Genomic DNA, 14,470 nt, shown 5'->3' on the forward strand with positions numbered 1-14,470 from the left:
TTTTGGTCCACTTCGGTCTAATTCAGTCTACTTTAGTTCATTCGGTCCACTTCAATACTAAAATATATTAGTAAATAATTAGTTAATTAATTATTTTGTTCAATTCTTTTATTTTTTATTTTTTATACAAGATAGAAATTTTACTCTAGCCTAATCTAATTGTATATGTGTGTGAAATTCCCTTTTGGATACTTGAACTCCGACCGTTACCCTCTATACCCCACGAGCACTTATACTTGTGAAGTGACTATCACGCTAATGGTGCGCGGTGGTCACTCTACAAGTATAAGTGCATTAAGTAATTTAAGCATTTTAAAAATTAATATTAATCAAACAATAAGTTCTTTTAAATAATGCATTTTATGAATGTTTTTATTAAAATTTTTAATGGTAAAAAAAACGTTTAAAAGATATTGTTTACTAACTAAAAAATTGTACAAAGTGACATGATTGGTTAATTTCACTTTCCTAATTATTTTTTAGCGATATTGTAGACTGTGTAGTTAATACAAATTTTATTATATATAAGTTTTACAAATAATATGTTATATACTATATAATAAAAGTTGGGTTTAGTCTTTAGAAACCTTAGTTGCGTCAAATGATTATAATTTATTTGTTCTTATTAGCTTCTTTGGATAAAGTAACAATAAGTTTTTTAATAAAACATGCAACTTAAGTTTTGTTAATATCAACTTATTTATTTATTGTTTTAGGATAAACATGCATCCTATTTCAATATTATTATTATTATTTTTTCATTCTTTTGGTATTGACGATCTCTTCATTTCTTTTCCTTATACCTTAGGTGTGACAATTTTATTCCTAATAATACACCACCTTTATTGTCAAGCTTACAGATAAGGATAATATCAAATAAAAGAAATAACTTAGATATTTGAAGCTAAAAACTAGGAGATATTATCTCTGTTTGATTTTCTATTTAAATTCACCTTATATTACCTGTACAATACCTATCTAATCTCTATTTTAAAAGAGATTAAACAGTTAGGCTACATTCCTTTTATGCATGGACCGAAATGGACAGTTAAAAGAAATTATTGTGAAGAAGTAAGCACAACTTTAAAAATAATTTTACATTTTTTTGTCACTTCACAACATCTTTAATTTTCTCATTAAGAAAATAATTTTTATATGCTCTTTGCACAGCAGTGAAATTAGAGAAGAGGAATTGGCTGCCACCTTTTTTTAGTTCCTCTTATCACCTCCTTTGTCTGTATGATATGCTTAAGGAATTGAGTAGCATAATCTGCAACTTTTTGAGCAAGCATATCCGGAGATGAACAAGTCAACCAAAGCCCAAGTTAAACCTCATTTCTGTTGTTCCACAACAGCCAGCTGAGACTAAAAAAATTCTCAAGATCCAGTTCATTTAACTGATCGAACATTCGGACAAAAGCATCAATGAAATTTATCAGAACAGGCAAAAGATCTTCTGAAAGACAATTGTAACTTCAGCAAATGCCTAATTTTTCAAGTTATCACGCACTTTTAATTCAAAAAATTCCATGAAAATCTGGGAAAATAGTAGAGATTAGGATTCATGTGTTAGTGGGGAGTTGGCTCACTGAATTAGTGCAACGTCTCTTTGTCTCACTGAATAATTTAAAACAATTCAAATGATAAATACAGAAGGATGAGAGCTCAGAATTATAAAGAAGACAGTTCACATACTAAAAAAGAGAGAGAGAGCTTGGACTTATATTGAAAGCAGATTCACATACTAAATACAACTCTCAAATCAGCTAAGTTCAGATTTCAATAATAAAAATTGAACACCAATTTCCCTAGGTCAATGTAATAGCTCAATAACACAAACAATTGAATAATAATAATAACATTCCAGTATATCTAAATGTATGAAATAAGCAATATTACAGAACATTTAGGTTATTGTATTGCAATCCAATAGAAGCAGTCACTTTCAGACACATCAAGATAAGTATGCACCCAGTCACTTTCTGAAAACATCTCCACACACAATAATCGTATTTACTTTGGATTTGAAATAGTTACCAGTTGTATGATCAATCCCAATGCCTCGTCGGAAGATTATGTACTAGAACGAAAAAGATGGATCACAAAGTTCTATGAGAGAGAAAGAGAGAGAATACCCTTGACTTCAAACAAGTATATAAGGTAAAAAAAGGAGAATGGTAATCCTTTACTACATTCATTACAACTACTGTGCCTCCAGTTATTTGGTGACCAACCATAGTGCATTTGCAATTACTCATAAAGAAACTTGCATTCAACAAAGAACTATATAGCCCTTTTTTTATTATTATAGAATTAAGTAAAAGTTTCCCTGAAAAAAAGAGGAGAGACCTCATGTACACATCAATAAGATTCTAATCACCAACATGCCAGACTTGATTGCATGACTTTCATCTGGTAGAGTGGTAGTAAGCTTTTATCTCCTAAAGATGACATTTGATACATCACAGCTTTTAATGTAGTTTGATATCATACAACAATTGAAATGATGAACTCCAAATCATTTCTTTGTGGAAATTCATAGAGTTACTTTATTTCAAAAGGTGGTTATTCATAGAGTTACTCTATAATGTAATGGGTCTCAATAGACATGCTAATACAATATTAAGATTTAGGCAAGATTGTGCAGAGAGAGCAACTTCAATCTCATCATCTGTTGTTATTTTGAAATTGCACTTATCCATCACCCGTATAGAAGGGAAATGTTGGAAAGTTAGATGAAAGCCAAGCGGACTCAAATTGTTATCATGCATGAAATGGTTCATTACTGGTACATAGACAACCTATTCTTTTTCAAATTATAAACAATAGTTTCAAATTCATCAATTTCTTTAGGAGTTAGGTTCTGTTGCTCCAATTTCTGGGCCCCATGGATTGGGTCAAATAAGGTGTAAAATTGCTGCAACATAACTAATCTGATTAAGAGTTCTGAAAATAGATAAAACTTTCGATTAATGAGGTCTTGAAAAAATGACAACACCATCATATCCTCAAACTGTAGAAGATACCAAGCTCGAATTGTGTTTCAATTCTTTGGCAGAGTTTTAAAACTTGGCTCGGTCAGAACTTTGTTCTGCACAACATAGGGAACTCAAATTTCAGTTATACCATAAATTGGATATCAAAAATTAATATTGGAAAAAAAAAAAATCAACTTGGCATGGATAAGAGAAGATATAATTGAATCTTGTTGCTCTTGGAATCATTTAGTGGTTTCCTATACAAAGGCATAATATAGTTTAAGTAAATAGCATCTACCTTAGCCCAATATTGTCATAAAAATCTTATTTCCCACGTTTTAAAAACATCTAAGAATCAATTTTGCAGCTCAAGAAAACCAGAAAATATTCATCCTTGGAAACTAAAAAGGGAGTTCAGGCATCAAAAAAACATAATAAGCCATTTTAATACGTCTAGATCAGTTGAACCCAATAGCCTGTTGCACTCGTTTTTTTTTTTTCCTTTTACTCCCTTAACTCATAACCATATCTAGCCAGATCATATAAAGGTTATTGTGTACAATAACTATTGACTCAAAAAATTTTTAACTGGTATAACAGACAAGACCCATTTATCAGAGGATTCAAAAAAAAAGAAAAAAAAAAAGCAATTAATTCCAGCAACCCACAAAAAAGATCACAACACCCATTAAAAGATTGTGATAAGCAATCCCATGCATACGAATATATTTATTTAAATATATGTAGGAACTCGAATTTTATGTAGGAAAGTGTTGAGGATATGTAGTAGATACTTAAGAGGTTGGCCAAGGTGCCTATAAGCTTTGGCTTCTAGATTGGAATCACTGGTTCCCGCTCCAACTGGAATCACCGGATACCAAAACATTGATTTTTCTCTTTAAAAAATAAAGTAGAATATATGTTTACATATAGAGAAGATTCAATGACAAAAATCAACAGTGTTCCTCTATTAACACTCCAAACAACATTACTTTCTCAGACACTGGCAAGGTAACAGGCACAAAAATTTAAGGGTGGGGGGGAACTGAGTTTGTGAATGAACTAATAAACTAATATATATTAACAAACTGTTGAAATAGAAGATCAATTGAAAGGCATAATTGCGTAAGCTGCTGATCTCAGAGAACTCTTTATGTGTCGTCATCATCAGAAAGAAAACTCTTGTATGGGACGTTCTCAAGCTCTATAATCACCTGCAATTAAGTCTCAGAGTAGTTTAGCCAAAAAAAAAAAGTTTTAAGCATTACTAGTTTGAAGCACAGTTTTACAGATATAAGCAACATAAGCTCACCATTTCCAAGATAGCATCAAGGAATAGCATTATCCTGTCTTGCCATAAGGACAAGCTCCTCAGTGGTGCTGCTAATGATGTCATTAGCCCATTTTAGCCCCATGCAGAAATATCGTCCAATGCTATTATGAATTTGAAATCAAGTGTCAAGTCAGAGAAGATTCACACAATAAAGCAACATTAAAATTAAACCCCCATAGGCAACAAAACGTATGTATCATTTCTTAGCCTTCCACATATAGTCTTTGAGAAACTATTACTGCAATCAATGAAATGCACAATTTGATAAACATTGGACTTAGAATGATGATTTTTTCATACCTAATAGGTGTAATAAACAGTCCCAATCATCCACCCAATCTTTTTTCAAGGTCTTTGTAAGATCATATAACTCAAAATGATGTAACAACAAATTGATTATTTTATTGAAAATTAAATATCCACTAAGTACACACAAGTTTGATGAGGGAATAAACTGTAGGGAGTCTCACCCCAGCAACAATCCCTAGCTGCTTACAGCTCTCACCAAATTACAAAAATCTTTACAGTTCATCCACATCAAAATTACAGCTCTCACCAAACTCTTCTTTTAATAGTTCCTCACACTGCAGATCGAGATCCTATTTCACATTAACAAAAGTTACATCAATAATGCCATAAAGAATCCACATCTTATATTCTACGATTATTGGGAAAATGACTAAAAAGGGGACAAAGAGCCCAAGGTGATACATGCTGGTCTTGTAGCTTTGCCCTGTTCCATCAATACAAAGAAAGAAATAATCACCTCTTTGACCTGCATGATCATAAATGAGGGGCTGTAAGAATATGAAAATGTGTAATTGCATATAAGATATTCCTCAATCAGGACTAATGCTCAAATAAAGAGATTCAAAATGTAAAAATGAGCATACAATAGTATCATGTAGCAATAGCAAGTCCCATTATAATGGCATCAATCTGTCTAACCTTGTTAGTTATGTCAAATATGAAATTAGTTCCTGCTCATCATATGCAAATCAACACTCAAAAATCAAAGCCTGAATTCATGTAAGTTCAGTCGACTAATTCCAAATATTTATCTCGATTACCATGATATACATTTTTCAGGTTCCCCCATACATTCTTTGTTTCCCTCAATGAATTGATACTTTTTTTTCAAGAATTTACAGCGATTAATCACACTCTTACTAGATTAAATATCAATACAGTTATTGGCACTCTTCTACACAATACTCACTTTTTAATCTGATATCATATCACTTTGACATTATCAACTTAATCTTCCACAACGTACCAGCAAACTATATCACAGTTCTGTCATCAAATATTCAAATGTTACCAAGATAGCAAAATATTTTCACAAATTAAGATGCATCAAAGAGGAAATACAAATGTAATTGCATGAGGAAATTTAACATAATTAGTCAGGTTCATATAAATTTGCATCATATCTGCAAGTAGTCATGAGAAAATTTCACTTACAAAGCAGTAATCTTGCATGTTCAGTTCTGAAAAATAAATTCTTGAATTTATATTCCTGTATGCCGCACCCCTCTTTGTACCCTTAGCATGTCTCCATCTCCTACTTTGAGTGATGTCACAGGGATTGCTTTCTTTTGATGCCTACTTTCTACAGAGCCTGAGCAGAAAATTTCAACTTTTTCAGATAATGGATACAACAATTATTTACATTTATAACTTCAAACTACAAGAAACCAGTTGCTATAGTCTTATACCTTGCTAGGGACAGACAAGGGCAACTGATTCTGCGTTCTGTAGAAGGATACTATAAATAGTTTGAGTATCTGGATCTCTCTGCAACAGACCAAGTTTAATATAAATTAAAAAATAAACTGTGAATTAGCATAAGCAACTAGCTCTATCAATAGAAGTGCAACTTCTGACCATGCACTTAAATTTGGCTGGTATTAGATATGAGCTCAATTTAAATGATAAGCAGTGGCAAACCAAGAATTTTTCCTCATCCTCAAATATGGCTGCTGTGTATGCTGTTTATCATGGACCTGAAGGCCTTAAATCCATTGCACAACGGGTTCATGGTCTTGCTGGGGCATTTTCACTTGGACTGAAGAAGCTTGGGACAGGGGAAGTTCAAGGCCTTCCTTCTTTGACACTGTGAAGGTTAAGGTTGCTGATGCACATGCAATTGCTGATGCTGCTTACAAGAGTGAAATAAATTTGAGAATTATAGACCAGAACACCATAAGTGTGATTTTGTAAGTAAACCAATTAGTTGGCTATAGGTCTATGTGATGAGATTAATTGGGTCTATATGCATTTCAGATAACTGTTTCTTTTGACGAGACAACCACCTTGGAGGATGTTGATAAACCTCTCAAAGTTTTCTATAATCATGATAAAATGATTAACATTTCTGGTTTTTTATTTTAATTTTAAGTTTTCTATAATGGTTGATTTATGATTATGATTTATGACAGACATGAGATTTAATTTTGTGTTCCATTTCCATGTTCCTTTAATTTATGATTTATGATTTTGATTACGATTATGTTCCTTTTCCATGATTATGCTTTCCATAAAATTTGAATGAAGTGTTACCTATGCTGTGATGTGCTTGCTAGTCTCTGGGAATTTTGCAATTGTGACTGTTAGATGAAGCATAAGGAATTTGCCATATTCAAAGGTTCTAGCAATGTCTTTGGATGATACACATTCAAACAAACAATTTGATTTAAGGAAAAAATAGAGGAAGAATTAAATCTTGCATGATTGTGGAAAACTTGTATAGAACTAGGCAACCGACCTTTCACAGAAGAATATGCATCTCATGACAGAACCAGCCTAGGCATCCTAAGTGTAACTTCCTCATAGTCTGGGCATGGAATTTGTTTTAGTTTACAAAGGGAAAATTACATTTTAGAACCCATAGTTTATGAAGTGTAAAAATTCAATTAATTTCAAACGTACTTCTTTTTTATATTGCTGATTTTTCACTTCTAAAGCCTAAAATCCTTTGGCCAAGTATGTTCTGTAATTGTCTCATCAAGTAACTCGCTCATATTCCAAGTGATATAAGAGAGAGGTTTTCTGCAACTTATGTCAACCTGTCAAGCAAGGTATTACCCATGATTGGTATGTTGTATATTTAATATTAATGAACTTTGACACTATTTTTAAAGTTATTCACTTTATGGAGGAGTTGGGCTTGAGACGGGCCATCTTTGAAGGAGACTCGTAGCTTGTTGTAAAAGCATTAGTGGGTGACTATCCAGACTGGTCTAGTATTGGACACATTGTAAAAGACTATAAGTCTTTAATGGGTTTGTTTCAAACCTGTTCTTTCTCTCATGTGAGACGGCAGAGCAATGGAATAGCTCATGCTTTAGCTAGGAGAGTTAGAAAGTCTTTCCCTTTAACCGTATGGATGGAATCTGTTCCACCAAACATTTCCTACCTAGTTTATGTTGATGTAACACTGTAATTTTTCACATTTTAATTAAGTGGATCCATATTTCTTCTCAAAAAAAAAAAGTTACAATATTTGCATTGAAATTTCAAGTTTCTTATGTTATAAATTTACTGTATCAACCAAGATAAACCAAATAAAAAACTTCTTAAGAAATTAGACATTGGCTTATTTGATTGGTGAAGATCCAAAGCTGCTGCTCACTTACGACTTGCTTCACTCGATTGCTCAGACCTTCTGTTAAGAGCTTTTGTGGTTATTTTGGTTATCTGATTCTTGTGTTTTCTAGCAGTCAAATAAAGTCAATTACAAGAGAATCTGATCTGGAATTGTGAATAATACTTGCCTACTATTGCTGATGGATACCATCGTTTGCTATCAAAAACTATACCCCAAGTCTCTTGGTTTCTAATCACCATCAGCGAATTCTGTATCTTTTTGTCAAAATTGATGTAATTGATGTCAACTAAGAACAAGATGATCATCAACATAACTTTGCTGACATTTTGCTCTAATTCTCATAGTATTTAATATTAAGTATGTCAAAAACATGCGAGAGAAACTGTTGCATCATTTCATGCTAGGTATGTGATTGGCTTATTTTAACACGATCTACAAATAGTACACATAAATGGAGAAGAGATGTTAGCAATAATATGTAATAACTGACTGAAGTAATACACCATTCAAGAGTGGATTTTAACAAGATCCTCAAAGTTTTCTTAGAATAAATTACAACAAGAGACTATCACACTCTTGCTCACTCTCTGTTTTTCCTTTCTGATTCCTTTTTCTTTTCTAAGTTTCATGTTTTTCCTCTTATCTTTCACTCATTTTCTTACTTCTTTTTCTCTTGTTTTATCTCTCGTGTTTTTCCTTCCTCCTCCTTCCGTCCTCTTTCATTGTGCATGGCTAAAGCCCTTTTGATACTGCCTGCCATGACGGGCTTTTACTGTTTCACCCCTTAACTGCTTTTGTCCTGGTATAGGTATCCTTCCCAAACCACTCACTGGTCTGTCGGCTGCCTAGCCATCACCACTTACCTGTGCTGGTCATGCCACATTTCATTCCCAAAAAAAAGAGTTTTATTTTGTTTTCTTCCTCTCCGTGGCATTCCCATCCGGATAAGGGTGGGCATTGTCTCTTACTATTCACTATGGTATGCACCTAGTGATTCCAGCTCATCTTTCCCTTTTTTGAATGGTATGTCATCCTAGCAGGACATTTCTCCCAAAAGAGCTTAAGCGGGAACCTCAAAATAGGCTTTCCCCTTCTCCCCACCGCCAGACCATACCCTTTCTTACCTCTGACCCATGGTCCACCACTCCTGTATTTTCTAGGTACAAATGAGTAGTGCCTGAGCCTTGTGCGTGCTCCACTTCCATGTGTGTCCATGGCTTGTCTACTGTTCATGCATTTGCCATGACTTGAGGGCTTGCCTGGCCTTTGCTGCACATTCTGCTACTCATTCTTGACCTCTTGCAGCGTAAATGAGTCACTGGGCTTTCATCTTTTATATCTTGCTTCCTTCCTGGGCTGGGTCTTGCTTGGGCATGATCCTTTCCTTCTTCAATCCAACCCTTACCCTTTTTGTGGTTTAGTTGACACTTTTGCCATGCCGCCCCGTCATTTCTACCATGTTATTATTTGATTTGTGCTTGTTGGGCCTCTTTTGTGCCTGTTGTACACTTTATATTAAATGGAACCTCCTCACAAATTCTCTATATCACCTTTGGTTTACTATATACTTCATCAATCACAACTTATCACGTATTCATTTTGACTATTAAGTTTTAATAAATTATTTAATTAATTGATTTATTTAATTTTCCTCCTAAGTAATTAACCTTCTAGAGCTAAAGTTTTAATGACTTCATTCATTTAGCCTATAACTTAAGTAGGGGTATGCATGAGTCGGGTTAAGGAGATTTTTTTACCTAACCCATCATGGTGGGTTAAAAAAAATTCAACCCAACCCAACCCACATGGGTCGAGTTCAACCCATGGGTTGGACAATTTTTTTATTTTTTTATTATTATTAAATTGAGCAAAAAAATACATATCACACCTGCCACCTAAGTTGATAAACAAAATATACATTAATATATGAACTAATATTCCAACTCAGTTATACATTAATATATAAACTAATATACATTAATATTGGCTTTTATATAGGATAGGAGGAAGATCTGGTTATTTAAAAAAATTTATTAATTATATAATATATTTTAAATATATGGGTGGGTCGGGTCGGGTTGCGGGTTTGAAATTTTATGATCCGAATCCAACCCGACTCGTTATCAAAGAAAATTTTGTAACGCAACCCAACCTACTAAGCCCTAAAAACCGACCCAATCTAGTGGCTTAGGTTGGGTCAAATCGTTTTGGTGGGTTGGCTGCACACACTTAAACTTAAGTAAAATTTTAATAAAATTTTTAATTTCTATTATCTATTTATATTCAATAATAAATAATTTTATTTCCTTAGTATTTAACTTTTATTCTTGTGTGAGAAGGTGAGATTTTCCCATGTGAAACGCATTATTTGAGAACTCTTTCATTTAACATTCAACCTTATCTTTTAATTAGTGTTACACATTACTCTTCTTTGAATGGTCTACCTAAATAATTAATGTTCTACTTAATCAAGGTTCTAATGAATTATTTAATTTACCAAAAAAAAAAAAATTTATTTAATTATTATTATTTATATATAATTTTATATTCAACAACAAATAATTTTTTTATAGTATTTAACTTTTATTACGTGTGGCAACATGCAGTTGTACCACATGGTACGTTTAAAAAATATATATTTATTTATCTATCCTTCCACTTCTTTTTTTTTTTTTTTTTTTGCAATTAGCTAAACTGGGCCCACTATGGGCCTGCTTTATTTGGGTTTGATTTGACCCAATATTTCTAACATTTTCATCTTGAACGGACAAATTTATTTTTTTATATAAAATAAAAATTTTATTATAGTCTAATTTAAATATATATGTGAGTGAAATTCTCTATTAGAGACTTAAATCCTGACTCTTATCCTCCACATCCCACAAGTATTTATACTTGTAAAATGATCACTGCACCAATAGTTCATGATGGTTGAATAGACAATTAGACACAACACAAAAATATAATTAAAATTTTTTATAATTAATCATGTTGTTGATGTGCGTCACGTGCCACTAATCACCATGTAAGTTTGTAAATATTTTTGTTTTGCACTAAAATTAGTAGAAATCTTAATAATTATTATATTTTTCTTGAAATAATTATGTGGAAGGATTTTAGTGGCAAGTAGTGGGACAATGCAGGGACGAAGCCGCAGAGAAAAGCAAAATCCCCAAAAAACCTCGCGAAGCGGAACTTCACTACTGAGAATTAGACTATACTCTCTATACAGCTTAAAACTCTTCTCTCTCTCTCTCTCTCTCTCTTTGAAAACGACGAACAAAGTTGTAGGGTACATATTCTGATAAGCCTTACTATATCTACGATCTGCTAATTTTCCTCTAATGCACTATTCCTTGCTTAATTACTTGATAGTATTTCTCTAATATTCTCTGCAAATCTAGGGTTTCTTATAACTTAGTTTTATCTCTCTCTTTCTCTCTCTCTCTCACGCATTGATTTGTACCTAGGGTTGCATTTGTGCCTTGTATATTGATTCATATTTCCTAAACAATAATATCATCAAAATGGCTTATTGGCACCAAATGTGTAAATTTCTCAGTGTATAATTCCTGCTATGTGATACTCATTATGATTGAAATAGCTTGTAGACTGTGTGTTCGAGTTAACTCAATTGGTAAAGTCTCCTGTTGTTTGGTTCGTGGAGTTTCAACGAGATTTCTATTACATTCCAGGAGTTTATCAGTATTTTGACGGCTATATTAAAATAAATGTATATTTGGAGAAGGAAATAATTAATCATTTTGATAGAGAGCACCTTTTCCGCCTTTGTGGGAATTGGGGTATGCGTGTGTGTGTATATATATATTATAGGTTCAGTACTTTAGGTGACGTACCTTAGGTTCTCCAATTGTATTTATACACATGGTGGCATTAACCAATGCAGCAGAAACAGTATATTCTTTCCCGATGACAAGTAAATTCAATGTCATGTGTTTGAATTTAATCGGGGAACTTAAGGTACAACACCTAACAAGGGCGGCCCTAGACATTTTGGGGCCTAAGGCGAGAATTAGAAATATATGTGTATGTGTATGTGTATGAGTGTGTATGTGTATGTGTATGTGTATGTTTATGTGTGTGTATGTGTATGTTTATGTTTATGTTTATGTGTATGTGTATGTGTGTTTATGTTTATATTCATTTATATTTATGTATGTTTATATATGTGTGTATGTTTATGTATGTGTATGTGTATGAGTGTGTATGTACGTGTGTATGTTTATGTATGTGTGTATGTTTATATATATTTATATTTATAAACATAAATATAAACATAAACACATATTTACATAAACATACATAAACACAAACAAACATACACAAAAACAAACAAATATAAACACACATACACATAAACACGCATAAACAAACATAAACAAAAACAAACAAATATAAACACACATACACATAAACACACACACATAAACATAAACATACATAGACATAAACACACATACAGACTGAAAAAAATTAAACCTTCATATAGATTAGAAAAAATTACAAATTAACACCAATCTTCAAACAATTTCATTAGTTACTTTAGTGTGCTAAATCGAGCCTTTATGTGTGTTTATGTTTATATTTAAGTTTATGTGTGTGTATGTTTACGTTTATTTGAGTTTATACGTGTTTTTGTGTATGTGTGTTTGTGTTTATGTTTATGTATATGTATATTTATGTGTATGTGTGTATATGTTTATGTGTATTTGTATGTGTATGTATATGTGTATGTGTATGTTTATGTATGTGTGTGTATGTGTGCTTATGTATGTGTATGTGTATGTGTTTATGCGTGCTTATATTTATGTATGTTTATGTGTATGTGTATGTGTTTATGCGTGCTTATGTATGTGTATGTGTATGTGTATGTGTATGTGTATGTGTATTTGTATGTGTATGTGTATTTGTAGATCTCTTTGTCTTTTTCAGATTCAGGTACAATACCCTGATGCAATTATAATTAATGGCTGAGATTAAAAGTTGAAAAAACAACTTTCAATCTCAACCATTAAATAAAATATATTAAAGGAGAGTTAAAAAGTTTAAAAAAAAAAAGAGTAAAAAATGTATAAAAAAATACCTGCTATGCACCTGATCTCAGTTCGTCTTTCTTCTCTCATTATTTTTCTTTTCTTCTTTTTTATGTGGTGCTTTGTTCTTCTTCCTTTTATTTCTCTTTATACGTCGTCTAGACTGACAGGAGAGGAGCGAGCGAAAGCCACGTCAAGAAAGGAAATCGAAGATTGTGCTGCCGAGCCAAAAACTATGAAAATCTCTTCCTCTCAACTCAAACGATCCATTTAGGTGAAATTGTGGCTCACGAGACTTCACCAGATTATGGTGTGTGATTTTTGTTTATTTATTTATTTGTTTGATTAATTTGGATTTAAAATTAGTTCAACAAGATAATTCTTCTTCTAAAATATAATAACAAAACCAATATATGTTTTTTTAATAGTGGGTTCACTTTCAGTATTTTCATTTTGTGATTTTGGTTGTTTTGTGGGTTTTGTGTTTTGATTTCGGTGGGTGTGATTTGATTTGTGATTTGGTGGGCTTTTGGGTTTTTGTTGCGATTTGATTTTGGTTGGGTTTTGGCCGTGGTGGTGGTCGTGATTTGATTTTGGCTAGGTTTCAGTAGTGATGCATGATTAGAGGTGATGAGCTTAAAAAGCTCTGGCCATGGAGGTTTAGAAGGAGAGCTTGATGATCAGCCATGGAGCACGGTGTGACGTGGGTTGAGGCAGAGAGAGGATGAGAGGGAAATAGGGGTGGCCCTAGGCATTTTGGGTCCTAAGGTGAGAACTAAAAATTGGGCATTTTTTTATACTTATATGTTAATTAAATTAATGTTTATTTAATATTTTTATATTATATTTTTCATAATTATTTTCATTTTCTTCTAAATTATTTTGGTGAATTTTTTGCTCATTTGTGATATTTTCATCTAAATTTTGTGTTATATTTTGTTTATTATTAATAACAAATTTATCCATTGATCCTTTTTGAGACTCAATTAATTTTTCTTCTTTTTTTAAGTTTTTCATATCCAAATATATATTTTCTAGTAAACACTTCTAATCAAACAATATATTTATAAAGACTAAAATAAAAAAATAACTTTCAAGTGTAGAGCAAATGAGAAATAAAACTTGATTTATATAAAAAGTATTGTTGTAGTTTCACTGAACAATAACAAGTTTTTAGCAATCTCAAGCTACATAAATTGAAAAAAAAAAAAAAAGCACAAGCATAACAAAAATTTAAGCACAGCCATAACACTGACACAAGACTTATTAATAAGGCCCACCCACCAAAAAATAAAAAAATAAAAAATAAACAAACAAACAAAAAACAAATCCTATTTATAACTAAAAAAAAAAAATGCAGACTTTAAAAAATAAAAAAATAACAAAAAAAAAAAAAAAAAAAAAAAAAAACCTTGAAGGCCCAAACTTAACACCCAGTCCAGGGAGGGTCCAGGCAGCCATAATGATAAACTGATAAGTGATAAACAAAGTTACA

The sequence above is a fragment of the Quercus robur genome, chromosome 2 (assembly GCF_932294415.1).
Source record: "Quercus robur chromosome 2, dhQueRobu3.1, whole genome shotgun sequence".
In the NCBI taxonomy this organism is placed as follows: Eukaryota; Viridiplantae; Streptophyta; class Magnoliopsida; order Fagales; family Fagaceae; genus Quercus; species Quercus robur.